Source organism: Salmo salar, unplaced genomic scaffold (assembly GCF_965601325.2).
Source record: "Salmo salar unplaced genomic scaffold, fSalSal1 ptg000136l, whole genome shotgun sequence".
Classification (NCBI taxonomy): Eukaryota; Metazoa; Chordata; class Actinopteri; order Salmoniformes; family Salmonidae; genus Salmo; species Salmo salar.
Genome location: NW_027675321.1, coordinates 1,386,863 through 1,405,737, shown reverse-complemented (window position 1 = coordinate 1,405,737; position 18,875 = coordinate 1,386,863). Strand labels below are relative to the sequence as shown.

Here is an 18,875-nt window from a genome sequence, read left to right as displayed (position 1 = left end):
AATCAACCCAATGTCCACCTGGTACACTGGCAGGGTCTGAATCAAACCCAATGTCCACCTGGTACACTGACAGGGTTTGAATCAAACCCAATGTCCGCCTGGTACACTGACAGGGCCTGAATCAAACCCAATGTCCACCTGGTACACTGACAGGGTCTGAATCAAACCCAATGTCCACCTGGTACACTGACAGGGTCTGAATCAAACCCAATGTCCACCTGGTACACTGACAGGGTCTGAATCAACCCAATGTCCACCTGGTACACTGACAGGGTCTGAATCAACCCAATGTCCACCTGGTACACTGACAGGGTCTGAATCAACCCAATGTCCACCTGGTACACTGACAGGGTCTGAATCAACCCAATGTCCACCTGGTACACTGGCAGGGTCTGAATCAAACCCAATGTCCACCTGGTACACTGACAGGGTCTGAATCAACCCAATGTCCACCTGGTACACTGGCAGGGTCTGAATCAACCCAATGTCCACCTGGTACACTGGCAGGGTCTGAATCAACCCAATGTCCACCTGGTACACTGACAGGGTCTGAATCAACCCAATGTCCACCTGGTACACTGACAGGGTCTGAATCAACCCAATGTTAAGGGGAGGGGAGATTGGTCAAGAGGGTGATGATTATTGTTGTTCTACTGCCTGATTGTTATGCAACAACACTGTTTACAAAAGCTTTGTTAAAGAACAAGTTGTTGTTTGTGTCGGTTAAATAAAGGTGAATTTGTTTAATTTTTTTGTTTCTTAATTTTTTTTACAACATTAACAATGTCTACACTGTATTTCTGATTCATTTTATTATTATTTTAATGGATGAAAAATGTGCTTTCTTTAAAAAACAAGGACATTTCTAAGTGACCCCAAACTTTTGAACGGTAGTATATATCTACATGATGTATTGTTACACCATGTAGGAGCAGTATAGACCTAGTCTGTTCATTATATACATCTACATGAAGTATTGTTACACCATGTAGGAGCAGTATAGACCTAGTCTGTTCATTATATACATCTACATGATGTATTGTTACACCATGTAGGAGCAGTATAGACCTAGTCTGTTCATTATATACATCTACATGATGTATTGTTACACCATGTAGGAGCAGTATAGACCTAGTCTGTTCATTATATACATCTACATGATGTATTGTTACACCATGTAGGAGCAGTATAGACCTAGTCTGTTCATTATATACATCTACATGATGTATTGTTAGTCCATGTAGGAGCAGTATAGACCTAGTCTGTTCATTATATACATCTACATGATGTATTGTTACACCATGTAGGAGCAGTATAGACCTAGTCTGTTCATTATATACATCTACATGATGTATTGTTACACCATATAGGAGCAGTATAGACCTAGTCTGTTCATTATATACATCTACATGATGTATTGTTACACCATGTAGGAGCAGTATAGACCTAGTCTGTTCATTATATACATCTACATGATGTATTGTTACACCATGTAGGAGCAGTATAGACCTAGTCTGTTCATTATATACATCTACATGATGTATTGTTACACCATGTAGGAGCAGTATAGACCTAGTCTGTTCATTATATACATCTACATGATGTATTGTTACACCATGTAGGAGCAGTATAGACCTAGTCCTATAGCTAGTCCTATATTATTTTAAACTAATACAATTGTTCAGAAAAATATATTTAATTTAACATGTAATTCTCAAAAGGTAGGGGTCTGAATTACTGCCACCCATGTTTTCAATACTCCAGCACCCTCCCCTTGGGAGGAAAACAACACTGAAATGTTTTATGAGATTAGAGAACACATTGGGTGGTATCTTAGACCATTCCTCCATACAGAATCTCTCCAGGTCCTTGATTTATTTAGTCTGTCTTATGGACTGCCCTGTTCAATTCAAACCACAGGTTTTCAATGGAGTTCAAGTCCGAAGACTGAGATGGCCATTAAAAATGTTGATTTTGTGCCCAATTAACCATTTCTTTGTGGATGTTGATGTGTCTTGCTGGAAGATCCACTTATGGCCAAGTTTCAGCCTCCTAGCAGAGAGGTGACCAGGTTTTGGGTTAAAATATCCTGGTAGTGGGTAAAGTTTATTTATTTATTTTATACAGTAATTTTTGCTCATCTTTATCAAGGGTATCAATAACTAGGTGCTTATTTTGATATCTAGTTATTTGACTGAATCAGAAATACAGATGTGGAGTAGATGTAGAGTTTGTTTTAAATTCTCAGAAAAAATCTGAACTAATCAAACAACACTTGTTGCTCTTTATACGTGTTGATATAATATTCATATTTAATGGAGAGGAAAAAAACGTTTCCCTAAACTGCTTTATAATATTATAATTCAATGAAGAATAAAAATAGTTTTCCCTCCTCAACTGCGTTTCCTCCCTCCAGACAGCAGATGGCGATATGTGTCTTTCAGGCGATGTTTCTAGTGTGACGTATAATCTAGTGGACGGAACGCTTCTTCAACAACTGCAGCCACCTCGGTAGCTCGCTAGCCAACAAAGTCGGAGCATTCAAGTTCTTTAGACAATTTCGTGGTTTATTTGTCACTATGATTTAAACATACTTATGTGGAAACAACTAGCTACCCCATTTAATGTAATATTTACGTTGTAAGTCAACTAGCTGGCTGGTTAAGTTAGCACTAGCCTAGCTAGCTAACATCCCCGACCATGAGTTCACTAAGCTACTCTCCTCCTGCTAAAGAAGAGGGCTGTTGGACGGAGAAAGAAGCTCTCGTGAAAGAGGAGGAGGAAGAGGTGGCTGTTACAATACAAAAACAAGTAGAGGGTGAGGCTGTTACAGTGAAAGAAGAAGAGAAAGACGTTACAGTGAAAGAAGAGGAAGACGCCTAAAGAGTGAAAGAGGAGGAGGATGTTACAGTAAAAGAAGAGGAGGAAGATGCAGTTTTTGGAGTGAAAGATGAAGAGGGGGAGATGACTGTTACATTAGAGGAGGACGAAGAAGAGAAGACTGGAGAACTGATTAACACTAGTAAATACAGTGAGTACTATCTAATAAAACAGGGACATTGATCTGATTAACACCAGTAAATACAGTGAGTACTATCTAATAAAACAGGGACATTGATCTGATTAACACCAGTAAATACAGTGATTACTATCTAATAAAACAGGGACATTGATCTGATTAACACCAGTAAATACAGTGAGTACTATCTTATAAAACAGGGACATTGATCTGGTTAACACCAGTAAATACAGTGAGTACTATCTAATAAAACAGGGACATTGATCTGATTAACACCAGTAAATACAGTGAGTACTATCTTATAAAACAGGGACATTGATCTGGTTAACACCAGTAAACACAGTGAGTACTATCTAATAAAACAGGGACATTGATCTGATTAACACAAGTAAATACAGTGAGTACTATCTAATAAAACAGGGACATTGATCTGATTAACACCAGTAAACACAGTGAGTACTATCTTATAAAACAGGGACACAAACTCTGCAGTTGTTGAACTAATGTGTGCTTTTTGAAAGGGCATTCTACACTTGAATATATTTTTGTACGGTATGAATTGTCCATGAAGTCCTCCAGGGATTTTTAAACTTTTCCTGTTGAAAAGTGATATATAAATACAGTAAAGTATAAACACACTAATGGGAAACAAATAAATGTTTTGAGCAAAATAGTGTTTTTTTAACAACTGCAAACTAGAAGGAGTGAGTGATGTCATAGTAAGGCCTTCAAGGAGTTGGCTTGATGGGAAGTCGTGATGTCATCCAATAGGAGACTGATATTCATGTGAATATTCATTATTCTTTTGAAAATCCTTCCTGTTCTGTCAAGTTGGTTGTTGATCATTGCTAGAAAGCCGTTTTCAAGTCTTGCCATAGACTTTCAAGACGATTTAAGTCCGAACTGTAACTAGGCCACTCAGGAACATTCAATGTCATCTTGGTAAGCTCCTCCAGTGTAGATTTGGCCTTGTGGTTTAGGTTATTGTCCTGTTAGGACAGTTTTTTGTATTCAGATCTCTGAAATGCTCTCTACCTACTTAACATTTAGTGTCTCCTTATGTTACGCTGGGAAAACAGTTTTCATGGGAACAGAAATCCTAAATAATTTCAGAGTTTGCTAAATCCAATGGTTCTAACCGAGAGTCACCTTAACTTTATTGACAACACCCAAATGGATACTGTCATTAATGTGGTTCTTCAATAATTACACATAATACTGTAGCTGTTTAGTTACAGTCACATGTTCAACTATCATCAGCTGATCCAGGAAATCATTTTCTGAATGACAGTCACATGACAAACATCAGGACATGCAACAACAACCAAAGTGCTTCTTCATTCATTACTCTGGTAAAGACAGTTATGCCGTGCTCCATGTTGGATCCAACATCCCTAACAAATTGATGTTTATAATGCGTTATTGTCTGCTTGATTTACAGTAGGGTCTCGTTAGTCTGTTTGGACACAGAGATACTTAGCTCATAATGTGTAGAGAACTGTTCCTTGATGGATAGGCTATTGTACAACACACAGAGATATTTTCCTATATTTGTTGTTAGGTGAAGTTATGGGCCCTACAGTAGGTCTATGTTATTGTTAGGTGAAGTTATGGGTCCTACAGTAGGTCTATGTTATTGTTAGGTAAAGTTATGGGTCCTACAGTAGGTCTATGTTGTTGTTAGGTGACGTTATGGGTCCTACAGTAGGTCTATGTTGTTATTAGGTGAAGTTATGGGTCCTACAGTAGGTCTATGTTGTTGTTAGGTGAAGTTATGGTTCCTACAGTAGGTCTATGTTGTTGTTAGGTGAAGTTATGGGTCCTACAGTAGGTCTATGTTGTTGTTAGGTGAAGTTATGGGTCCTACAGTAGGTCTATGTTGTTGTTAGGTGAAGTTATGGGCCAATTTGGCAAACACTTAGTGTACAAACCCTCATTGTCAGGCTGATGGAAAAGCCAAAGAGCATTTTACTGGTTGAAGTGTTTTTTAAGTACAAAGTGGTTTATTTGCGATGATGACACAAACATTATATTAAGCAGGACATTCAAACGAGCCTTACAATTATAATCCAAAGTAGTGTGAAATTAACTCATCATCAACCTGGAAATGGAGGTTTCTCCCCTGAGTTTCCCCCCGTTCACATTCAGAATACATTGTGAAAAACTCAAATCTTTGCTCACCATTTTTGCTCCAGGCAGATATACTACATCCATAACTAGTGGTTTCCTCATTACCAGATATACTACATCCATAACTAGTGGTTTCCTCATTACCAGATATACTACATCCATAACTAGTGGTTTCCTCATTACCAGATATACTACATCCATAACTAGTGGTTTCCTCATTACCAGATATACTACATCCATAACTAGTGGTTTCCTCATTACCAGATATACTACATCCATAACTAGTGGTTTCCTCATTACCAGATATACTACATCCATAACTAGTGGTTTCCTCATTAGCAGATATACTACATCCATAACTAGTGGTTTCCTCATTACCAGATATACTACATCCATAACTAGTGGTTTCCTCATTACCAGATATACTACATCCATAACTAGTGGTTTCCTCATTACCAGATATACTACATCCATAACTAGTGGTTTCCTCATTACCAGATATACTACATCCATAACTAGTGGTTTCCTCATTAGCAGATATACTACATCCATAACTAGTGGTTTCCTCATTACCAGATATACTACATCCATAACTAGTGGTTTCCTCATTACCAGATATACTACATCCATAACTAGTGGTTTCCTCATTAGCAGATATACTACATCCATAACTAGTGGTTTCCTCATTACCAGATATACTACATCCATAACTAGTGGTTTCCTCATTACCAGACATACTACATCCATAACTAGTGGTTTCCTCATTAGCAGGGAGGAGTTTCTACAACTAAATTGCATGTGCATCGCCCTCGTGCCGCAATTTTAGCAAACACAGAAAGGGGCCTATATTGGAGACCAAAAGTTGTCTGGCACACTGCTTAGAGTTTCAACAACATGAATAACTTATTTCTAGCCTACAATCTTAATGTCACTACTATAGTGAAAACAAGACAAAATATGACTTCTTGCTCATTTTAAGACAAATGTCAAATAATTTTAACATTCATTACAGATGTCAATTGTTGTACAACATCATGGCTCCGCTGTTGGCATCACCTTTTACAGTGGATTACCGCTGTTGTGGGCCTTTAATCATCTGTCTGACTTTGTTGTTCACACAGGAGAGATACTGAACTATCGTGGATCCTCTGGGGAGCCTCAACAACCTCATGATGCTGACGAGGCAGAGAAGAGTCTCTCCACATCAGAACACCTCAAGAAACACCAGCAGAGATGCACAGGGAAGATAACTCACTGCTGCTCTGAGTGTGGGAAGATATTCACCTCATCAGGCATTAAAATGCATCAGAGAACACACACAGGAGAGAAATCTTATATCTGTGATCAATGTGGGAAGAGTTTTAGTCAATCTGAAACTCTGAGAATGCACCAGAGAATACACACTGGAGAGAAACCTTGTAGCTGTGATCAATGTGGGAAGAGTTTCACTACATCAAGCATTCTGACTGTACACCAGAGAACACACACAGGAGAGAAATCTTATAGCTGTGGTCAATGTGGGAAGAGTTTTACTACTTCTGGCCATCTGACTTCACACCAGAGAATACACACAGGAGAGAAACCTTATAGCTGTGGTCAATGTGGGAAGAGGTTTGCTGCATCTAGCACTCTGACTCTACACCAGAGAACACACACAGGAGAGACATCTTATAGCTGTGGTCAATGTGGGAAGAGTTTTGGTCAATTTTGCCATCTGACTCAACACCAGACAACACACACAGGAGAGAAATCGTATAACTGTGATCAATGTTGGAAGAGTTTTGCTCGATCTGGAGAGCTGACAGCACACCAGAGAACACACACAGGAGAGAAACCTCATAGCTGTAATCAATGTGGGAAGAGATACTCTGATAAAAGATCTCTGATTAAACATCAGAAAATTCATGAAGGAGTTGTTTCATGATATCAGTGAAATAAAATGTGGAATGTTTGAACATTGTAGAAGGAGTATTTTAATGATGTCACAATGTAGAACCCTAAACGTTTGTCCCCTGTTCTATTGATTTCAACATGATATGGATATTAGCCTCAGGGGGGAAAATCCAGGCTCTGAAATGGAAGAGTTACTATTTATGAGATTTAACAAAAAGTGACTAACAAAAAAAGAGCTGTGTTACACTTACCACGTTGGTGACCCACTGGAATCAAAATGCAACACTTCAAAATGTAGCGAGCTGTTTTCTACAAGTTGTCCTCTAACCAGGGATGTACACATTATTCCCAGATTCCATGTGGTTTTTGAGTTGTTACTTTTAACAGGAAGTGCAACCTCATCTCCCTCCTGTCGTACAATTGATTTCAACATGATATTAATGAGTGATGACAAATAAGTGTTGTGTTCCTTTATTTAGTGACCCCTACATTTAAATGCATCACTCCAAAATGTAGCTGACTGTCTTCTGCAGGTTGTCCTCTAACCAGTGAGGTAAAATATATCTCCCATTTCCATGTGTTTTTTTAGTTGTGTTAGTTTCAACAGCACGTACAACCTGATTTCCCCCCTAATCGATATTAGTGATTTATTGCTACTTGTCAAAACAACAGCGTTTTTGGTGCTTGTACAGTTTTATAAGGTGCTTGTTTTAAATAATACAAGTAATATGATTATTGTGACAGATGTTTGTGTATGTATTACATTTTATGTTTAGGTTTTCAATTTATCACAAACTGTTTCTGCATTTGTACTACTGATTTGGACACGTTTAAACTGTGACATTGGGGATATCTCACCTAGCAAAATGTCGTTGAAAATAAGACTATGCCCGACATACAATATAAGTTTGGTTTTAGTTGAAAGTGAAAGTTGAAAAGAAAACAATTTAATTTCAACATACTTACAGCCTAAAACACATAGTCGCCGTACAATAATCAATTATATGAACAATCCTACATCACTCCAGTATTTATTTACAACATTCAAGTACTAATTGTCTTTATTCCACTACTGAAGAAGCAGGACTCAAACATTCAGCCTGACAAAAGATACATTTTATGCCTCACCATTAAGTGAATTATTGCTAATACATATTAACAAAGGGGTGTACATTTGGTTTTTATATTTCATGTTTAATATTCATGTAAGATTTAGTAATCATAATTATTTATGCAACCAACTGACAATTTTTGGTACAATTTATATTGACATTGCTGCCCTGCTTTTAGAATATCAGGGTTCATTCTCAGATGTGCCAACACAAATGTACTAGAGCATGACATTGGGGACTGGGCCCCGTTCCAACAACATGCCTATCTAGTGAACCCTGAATAGAGAGAGAAGCTCCGCAGTGAGGTGGAAAGTTACTATGGATATTGCAGGAGTTTCCTCTTGAAATCAGACATGTCCGTGGTAAGGACAACTTGGTTTCTGATTGTCTCAAGGGTGGGCAGTCAAAAAGATTTGTGTTTAGCTAGTGCGTTACCATGGATCACAATGTATTTTGACATTTTTTGACTGCACGTTTTTCCGTATTGGAGATGAGTTTTGTTTGGGCTCGTTCCAAGGAGACGAGAGTTCTAGAAGCTAGTGGGATTTAGGAAGACGAGAGTTCTAGAAGCTAGTGAGTTTTAGGAAGACGAGAGTTCTAGAAGCTAGTTAGTTTTAGGAAGATGAGAGTTCTAGAAGCTAGTGGGATTTAGGAAGACGAGAGTTCTAGAATCTAGTGAGTTTTAGGAAGACGAGTGTTCTAGAAGCTAGTGGGATTTAGGATTCTATAGAAAGAAAAAGGAGTAACAAATAATCCTATTGTATATTATTATTTAGAAATACGTGTTTTTTCTTGTTTTTAATTGTTGACAGCCAGTAGACACCATGTTTATATTGGTGAAGGTGAAGCATTGTAGTTGATTATAATGTGAAATGGAAGTTGTTTTCTGTTGGTGGTGAGCAAACTTAGGATATAGGATATATTTGTTGTCTTAAGGTGTTACAGGCTTTGGTTTTTCCATTTATGTTTTGAGGTTGGACTTTAGCACGTCTAGCTCGTTAGCCCGTCTAGCTCGTTAGCATGTATAGCTCGTTAGCACGTCTAGCTCGTTAGCACGTCAAATCGTTAGCACGTCTAGCTCGTTAGCACGTCTAGCTCGTTAGCACGTCTAGCTCCGTCAGCACGTCTAGCTGGTTAGCCCGTCTAGCTCGTTAGCCCGTCTAGCTCGTTAGCTCGTCTAGCTCGTTAGCACGTCTAGCTCGTTACCACGTCTAGCTCGTTAGCACGTCTAGCTGGTTAGCCCGTCTAGCTCGTTAGCACGTAGAACGCACTGATTGGTGTCACCTCGTTAGTCAGTATGTGTTACACCTGTGCTGGCTTGTCCATCTCGTTAGTGGGAAGGTGTTTCACCTGAGCTGGTCCAGGTTCTATTTAAGAGTGTCTGGCCCAGTGCTCCAGTTGTCTTGATACATGTGGAGAGTCAACACCTTTAGTTGCTCCACCTTTTTGGTTTACTTCCTGTCTTTAAGTTTGGTGTGGGTTTTTCTTTTGTTTTCCTCTTCTTGGGCAGATTTAGTGGGTCTCATGGTGGGTGTCTTTTAGGTCCCAGTTGTTGTTACTAGTCAACTTTCAGTGGACACCCCCATAGTGTCTTTCAGAACCCCTTCTGTTTGAGAAACATTTGAGATTTTTCTTGGTGGGGAACGCAACAACAAACAATGTAGTAAAACAAGCTGGTATTTTGGGTTGGATATTGCATCCAATTCTTAGTATTTTAATCGATGGCATTTCCATCTTTCAGTTGTTAACCTTCTGTTTTTTATCCACTTATGTTTGTTGTGGTAAATAATTGTTTATTTTTGTTTTTTCCTATGAAGCCATTGTGTTCCATGTCTGAAATGTGCTGTATAAATAAAGCTTGATTTGATTTCAACAAATGAACCCAATGACTGGCCAATCAACAGACTCCTGGTCCCTCTTAGTATGAAAATCAGTATCACGTTTCAAGCCTGCTGAAGACCTGGCACCTAAATGTGACTTCTGTCATCTGATCACTCCAAGCTGCATTAGGTTCAGATCTACCAGGATGGGCCTTTGACAGTCTGGATGCAGCCAGGCCACTGAATATAAATAAGCAACGTAAAGAGATGAATGAGTGGGGAAAAAACAATTTAATAAGAAATGAAGTCACATGTGTTTAGCAGTTGTTGTTGCGGGTGTAGTGAAATGCTTGTGTTCGTAGCTCCAACAGTGCAGTAATATCTAACAATTTCACAGCAAATACCTAATACACACAAATCTAAGTAATGGAATAAGAATAAGAATATATAAATATATGGATGAGCAATGTCAACGCTGCATAGACAGATACAGTAGAATAGAATACAGTATATACATATGAGATGAGTAATACATAGACAGATACAGTAGAATAGGATAGAATACAGTATATACATATGAGATGAGTAATACATAGACTAAGATACAGTAGAATAGGATAGAATACAGTATATACATATTAGATGAGTAATACATAGACAGATACAGTAGAATAGTATAGAATACAGTATATACATATGAGATGAGTAATACATAGACTAAGATACAGTAGAATAGGATAGAATACAGTATATACATATGAGATGAGTAATACATAGACAGATACAGTAGAATAGGATAGAATACAGTATATACATATGAGATGAGTAATACATAGACAGATACAGTAGAATAGGATAGAATACAGTATATACATATGAGATGAGTAATACATAGACTAAGATACAGTAGAACAGTATAGAATACAGTATATACATATGAGATGAGTAATGCCAGATATTTATAGCCGAGGCCAGATACTTTTTCACAACATTTCCAACCGAGACCATCAGGTTTGTCGGCATGATTAGTGATCATACTGTAGCTCAAACCTACTGTGACTGTTGAATGTCTGACGACGACGACGACCTAACTTTATAATAGTTTGTAGCCTACCTACCAGAATCTGCTCGTCTTTCCTTCAAATCATCACATTTATCTGTCTTCTAATGCAGTGGTGTAAAGTACTTCAGTAAAAATACTTTAAAGTACTACTTAAGTAGTTTTTTGGGGTGTCTGTCCTTTACTTTACTATCTATATTTTTAACAACTTTTACCTTTACTTCACTACATTCATAAAGAAAATGATGTACTTTTTACTCCATACATTTTCCCTGACACCCAAAAGCACTCGTCACATTTTGAATGCTTAGCAGGACAGAAAATTGTCCTATTTGCAGACTTGTCAAGAGAACAACCCTGGTCGTCCCTACTGCCTCTAATCTGGCAGACTCACTAAACACATGCTTCATTTTTAAATGATGTCTGAGTGTTGGAGTGTGAACCTGGCTATCTGTAAATTAAAATAACAAGAAAATTGTGCTGTCTGGTTTGCTTAATAAAAGGAAATTATTGCTACTTTACTTTTACTTTTGACACTTAATTAAATGTAAAACCAAAAACTTTTAGACTTTTACTGAAGAAGTATTTTACTGGGTGACTTTCACTTTTACTTGAGTCATTTTCTATGAAGGTATCTTTACTTTTACTCAAGTATGAGAATTGAGAACTTTTTCCACCACTGTTCTAACGTTCTAGAGACATATGAGCCACAGTTTCAACAGACATTTTGTAACTGTGTGGGCTACAAAGTTACTTTCAATTTCATATAAGGAAATAAAGTAACGGCCACTGGGTGAATTCGTTTTGCATTGCCCGGCTCCCCGGGTGCGCAGAGTTTACGCATTTTAGACCATTCCATTGTTCCTTAAAATAAAACTCCACTCACCTGTAGCACCGGGCCATGCAAAACGAACTTCCCACTGTCGCAGGGCACTGAGACGCAGAGTTCTAAACCCAGACGCGTTTCTTCAAGACATCTCTCTTACATTATTTTAGCTAAACATATAATTTACTCGTAACCAAGTTTAGCTGTGTTTTTTCCTCCAAAATGTGAGTTACTGTAGGACTTTAATAATTGTTTACAGGCCTACAAACCCAAAAGGTTTTAATTTGAGAATGTTCATTTGTTGGCTTCAAATATTAAACTGTCTTAAATATTTGATGATTAGTTGAATCAGGTGTGTAAGTGCTGGTCAGAACAAAAGGATTGAGAAACCCTGAGATAAACATAAAACCATATAATGTAAAAGCTCCTCCACCATCTTTACCAGACGTTTTACTGATAACATGTAGACCTACTGATTAGTTTCCACTTTGAAAACTGCTGTCTGTCAGCAACTCAGCTCAAGTAGCAGTTCTACTAACTAGTAATATCTCATTCCAGGTATTCATTCACATACTCTGTCCTTTAGAATGTATTGTTGTTCAGAAATACTTACTTTATTTTTCAATAGTCTCCATATAGTGTTTTCTGCTCTGTCGTCTCAAAATGGATCCTGAACAAAATAACATATTTACTTTCTGTTTCAGCTCAGCCGCCTCCCGAATGGTGCAGAGTCCCGCCTCTTGCGTCACTGCAGTACCTGGTTAGAGTCCAGGCTGCATGACTGGGAGTTCCAGCGCACAATTGGCCCAGCGTCGTCAAGGTTTGGCCGGGGTAGGCCGTCATTGTTAATAAGAATTTGTTCTGACTTACCTAGTTAAATAAAAGTGAAATAAAAATAAAACATATTCCACTAGATGGCAGTAAACACCTGCTGTAACCTGACTTTACAGGAGTATCAATATGATATAAACAGCTAAACTGATCTGAGATCAGCTCTCTTATGAAGACTGTCACAGGTTTACAGCAGTATCAATATGATATAATAAGCTAAACTGATCTGAGATCAGCTCTCTTATGAAGACTGTCACAGGTTTACAGCAGCTGACAGTTGCTACTTCATCGCTACTAACTCAAACTACCTTGGTTTAAATAAAGACAATATATGTAAAGATTAAAAGGTATATAACTTATAAATCATGAGCCTCATCTTGAGGAGTATGTGATTGGATGTTATAGACCCCATCTGAACAGTTTCTTTCCCCATAGAGACTAAAGGACTATGCTGTGGCCCCCACCATCTGGCCCATAGAGACTGAAGGACTATGCTGTGGCCCTCACCATCTGTTCATCTGGCCCATAGAGACTAAAGGACTATGCTGTGGCCCCCACCATCTGGCCCATAGAGACTAAAGGACTATGCTGTGGCCCTCACCATCTGGCCCATAGAGACTGAATGACTATGCACTCTACGCTGCACACCACCTCAACGGGGATGTGGTGGAGGGTAAACACACGTAAACGCACTTACACACCTTTTTATTTGTAAAATAGCGTTTACTCAACACTGTATTTTGTTAATTATCGTTTACCACTTCTTATGCGTTTCCAGCGTTAAGTCTAAATTCTATCGCAGAAACCGGGCCCAGGTTGGTCAGCATGATAAAGAATCATATCTCAAGGTTACTCTGTCTATTGAATGTCTGACTACGACCTAACTTTATAATAGTTATATGTAGCCAAGACTTACCAGAGTCTGTCCGTCTGTCCTTCAAATCAACACATTTATCCTGCTTCTGATGTTGCAGAGAAATGTGCGCTACATTTTGTAACCACAGTTACTTTCATTTTCATATGAGGAAACACGTCAATTCGCACGTCACTGGTGTATGGTTAAATAATGATGACAGAAGAGATCTACTTACTAGTAATAATATGTAATTCCAGGTATTCATTATCTTACTCTGTCCTTTATTGTTCAGAAATACTTTATTTGTACTTCTCTCCATATAGTGTGTTTTCCTCTTTTGTCATCTCACCATGGATCCTGCACTCAGCCATCTCCCCACCCTGATAATAAAGTGTTTTATTGGTATCTTCCACTAGATGGCAGTAAACACCAGCTGTAACTAGACTTTACAACAGCATTCCTTATTCATAAAGGCAGTGTCTCAAAGGAGGAGTGCTGAATCAGGATCAGGTCCCCCTGTCTATGTAATCTGATTCATTGTGATCTAGGATCAGGTCCCTCCTCTCCATGTAATCTGATTCATTGTGATCTAGGATCAGGTCCTCCTCTCCATGTAATCTGATTCATTATGATCTAGGATCAGGTCCTCCTCTCCATGTAATCTGATTCATTATGATCTAGGATCAGGTCCCCCCTCTCCATGTAATCTGATTCATTATGATCTAGGATCAGGTCCCCCCTCTCCATGTAATCTGATTCATTATGATCTAGGATCAGGTCCTCCTCTCCATGTAATCTGATTCATTATGATCTAGGATCAGGTCCCCCCTCTCCATGTAATCTGATTCATTATGATCTAGGATCAGGTCCCTCCTCTCCATGTAATCTGATTCATTATGATCTAGGATCAGGTCCCCCCTCTCCATGTAATCTGATTCATTATGATCTAGGATCAGGTCCCCCCTCTCCATGTAATCTGATTCATTATGATCTAGGATCAGGTCCCCCCTCTCCATGTAATCTGATTCATTATGATCTAGGATGAGGTCCCTCCTCTCCATGTAATCTGATTCATTATGATCTAGGATCAGGTCCCCCTCTCCATGTAATCTGATTCATTATGATCTAGGATCAGGTCCCTCCTCTCCATGTAATCTGATTCATTATGATCTAGGATCAGGTCCCCCTCTCCATGTAATCTGATTCATTATGATCTAGGATCAGGTCCTCCTCTCCATGTAATCTGATTCATTATGATATAGGATCACGTCCCTCCTCTCCATGTAATCTGATTCATTATGATCTAGGATCAGGTCCTCCTCTCCATGTAATCTGATTCATTATGATATAGGATCAGGTCCCTCCTCTCCATGTAATCTGATTCATTATGATCTAGGATCAGGTCCTCCTCTCCATGTAATCTGATTCATTATGATATAGGATCAGGTCCCTCCTCTCCATGTAATCTGATTCATTATGATCTAGGATCAGGTCCTCCTCTCCATGTAATCTGATTCATTATGATATAGGATCAGGTCCCTCCTCTCCATGTAATCTGATTCATTATGATCTAGGATCAGGTCCCCCCTCTCCATGTAATCTGATTCATTATGATCTGGGATCAGGTCCCTCCTCTCCGTGTAATCTGATTCATTATGATCTAAAAGGCTAAACTGATCCTAGATCAGCTCTCCTACTCTTTATGAATACTGTCACAGGTGACTCCTTGAGATGATTTATAAGTTATATTCTTTAAGAATCAATTAGTATCATTCATTGAACTGCTTTGCCATGAACAGATCTGTGAGGTGTTAACTTAAAGGTTGTATATAGACTTTATGGTCATTTTAATGGGGTTGAACAATAGATGGACCCCACACAGAACTTCCAGCAATGCCACATCTTCAGTAACCAAGTATTCCAGACACTCTCTTCATATGAACCAGTTGTTATTAAATGAAGGTTTGTGGACAGAAAACCTGTGTCTACGGTAGGATTCTAGTCTAATCTGGGCTGGTTCCTCTGTTCCTAGATATTCAGGAACAGTCGGGGGTGGAGGGGGCTGTGGAGACATTATGCTGACAGCGCTTGTGGAAGGGTGGGTAGACTCTGGACACGGAGCTAACTGGAGCTCGGCAGCATCATCGGTGTTGGGCTTGTGGAAGGCTGGGTAGACTCTGGACACGGAGCTAACTGGAGCTCGGCAGCATCATCGCTGTTGGGCTTGTGGAAGGGTGGGTAGACTCTGGACACGGAGCTAACTGGAGCTCGGCAGCATCATCACTGTTGGGCTTGCCGGCAGCCTCGCGGGTTTGATGATGCTGCTGCTGCTCATCGCTTTTGATTCATCATTATGCTTTGTTTGGATACTTTTTATCCATTGCCTATTGTGGTGAAATGTCAGGAACACATTTTTTTAAATGTACTTTTAATCGTTTTAGAAACGTTTAAATGACCCACATGGATTCTAACTGGGGATTCAGCTAAAACTTGTATTTTTGGGACCAAATAAATTGATACCAACAGTGGACAATTCACAGCAAAAGCATGGAGCTACAACTGTCAAGAGGAGAACAGGGGGAGTATTCCCCTTGGAGAACCCAGAGTGCAACACTGAAGAAAAACATATTGGAGAATAACAACAATCTCAATCTGAAGCTCTAAAGAAAAAATAGGAATTGTGGAAATCAGGAACACCATTCTTCCTCCTGTCCACCTATTGTCCCTGTATGAATCAGGACCACCATTCTTCCTCCTGTCCACCTATTGTCCCTGTATGAATCAGGACCACCATTCTTCCTCCTGCCCACCTATTGTCCCTGTATGAATCAGGACCACCATTCTTCCTCCTGTCCACCTATTGTCCCTGTATGAATCAGGAACACCATTCTTCCTCCTGCCCACCTATTGTCCCTGTATGAATCAGGACCACCATTCTTCCTCCTGTCCACCTATTGTCCATGTATGAATCAGGACCACCATTCTTCCTCCTGTCCACCTATTGTCCCTGTATGAATAAGGACCACCATTCTTCCTCCTGCCCACCTATTGTCCCTGTATGAATCAGGAACACCATTCTTCCTCCTGTCCACCTATTGTCCCTGTATGAATCAGGACCACCATTCTTCCTCCTGTCCACCTATTGTCCCTGTATGAATCAGGAACACCATTCTTCCTCCTGTCCACCTATTGTCCCTGTGTGAATCAGGACCACCATTCTTCCTCCTGTCCACCTATTGTCCCTGTATGAATCAGGACCACCATTCTTCCTCCTGCCCCACCTATTGTCCCTGTATGAATCAGGACCACCATTCTTCCTCCTGTCCCACCTATTGTCCCTGTATGAATATTAGTTGGCATCTAATTGAAGAACATACTGCTTTATAGATCCCAGCCTGACAAACAATTGTCTGGACCTTACTTTGAGCACTTGCACTGGGCCTCCATTGAGTCTCCATGTGTCAAGCAGTACAGAGAAACCCCCTCTAGATGACAGCAGAGGCTCTTGGATCTACCCTGTCTATCCACCAGTTTAGTGACCTTGTTCCATCAATATGTCCATACTACTTCACAACCCATTTCAGGTCTTGACCAGCAATGTCCCATTGGGCTCAACCAAGCCGAGAGTGAGGTTCTAGAAAGAGGACTTACTTTCATACCAACTCCTAAACAGGTGGACTGACTTTCATACCAACTCCTAAACAGGTGGACTGACTTTCATACCAACTCCTAAACAGGTGGACTGACTTTCATACCAACTCCTAAACAGGTGGACTGACTTTCATACCAACTCCTAAACAGGTGGACTGGGAGGAGCTCCGGAGGGGATCTACACGTCTATCATAGAAGATTGAAGTTATCAGATCATTGTGAATATGAAACAGATTTTCCTCAGATACTATTTCCAAACCCCTCACATTTGGAACCTCAGTTGGAGTCAGAAACTATACAGACTCTGATACGTAGGGATGTGACTTCCTTTTCACAATTCAGAACCAGACCTTTTTTTATCAGCTTAACCTTACAAATGGTTAAAAACCAAGCTCTAGAAATATAGTGATTAAACCAGCAGATAAGGGGCTCAGACTGTTGTAATGGATGAAGTGAATATCTTCTTGAAGCCAATACACAATAGGATCATGTTAAACACTATGTTCCATTGTCCAACACAACCGGAAAACACAAAGATGAATCCAGGAGATAAACTGTATGAGGATAAGTACATTACAGATAAACAGATGGTCTGTCTTTTTGGGACAGATTCTCCAAGGCCTAGGCAGTTTTACTTACTGCCTAAAATGCATATCTCCTGAGACGTGGGCGGTTCCCTTCGGCTGACCAATAGTAAGTGATTGTGTCTCAGAGACGTGGGCGGTTCCCTGCGGCTGACCAATAGGAAGTGATTGTGTCTCAGAGACGTGGGCGGTTCCCTTCGGCTGACCAATAGTAAATGATTGTGTCTCAGAGACGTGGGCGGTTCCCTGCGGCTGACCAATAGGAAGTGATTGTGTCTCAGAGACGTGGGCGGTTCCCTGCAGCTGACCAATAGTAAATGATTGTGTCTCAGAGACGTGGGCGGTTCTCTGCGGCTGACCAATAGGAAGTGATTGTGTCTCAGAGACGTGGGCGGTTCCCTGCAGCTGACCAATAGGAAGTGATTGTGTCTCAGAATATTACTATATTGCTGAATATATAGACTTTTATTGCTGAATATATAGACTTTTATATCAACCCTCTATCCCAGAAACACCCAGCTATGTTCAGGGTACTGATGAATGACGGGTTAATTACTATTGTAGTACTGACTTTAATATCAACCCTCTATCCCAGAAACACCCAGCTATGTTCAGGGTACTGATGAATGAAGGGTTTATTACTATTGTAGTACTGACTTTAATATCAACCCTCTATCCCAGAAACACCCAGCTATGTTCAGGGTACTGATGAATGAATGGTTTATTACTATTGTAGTACTGACTTTAATATCAACCCTCTATCCCAGAAACACCCAGCTATGTTCAGGATACTGGTGAATGAAGGGTTTATTACTATTGTAGTACTGACTTTAATATCAACCCTCTATCCCAGAAACACTCAGCTATGTTCAGGGTACTGATGAATGAAGGGTTTATTACTATTGTAGTACTGACTTTAATATCAACCCTCTATCCCAGAAACACCCAGCTATGTTCAGGATACTGATGAATGAAGGGTTTATTACTATTGTAGTACTGACTTTAATATCAACCCTCTATCCCAGAAACACCCAGCTATGTTCAGGGTACTGATGAATGAAGGGTTTATTACTATTGTAGTACTGACTTTAAT

At 39.6% G+C, this 18,875-nt stretch overlaps 1 long non-coding RNA gene across 1 annotated transcript; it reads left to right on the top strand.

Moving 5' to 3' along the window:
- Positions 1-2,514: 2,514 nt before the first annotated feature.
- Positions 2,515-10,051, top strand: LOC145866945 (uncharacterized). Its single transcript, XR_014383176.1, has 2 exons — positions 2,515-3,031; positions 6,271-10,051. It is a non-coding gene; the product is annotated as an uncharacterized LOC145866945 (long non-coding RNA).
- The last annotated feature ends 8,824 nt before the right edge of the window (positions 10,052-18,875 follow it).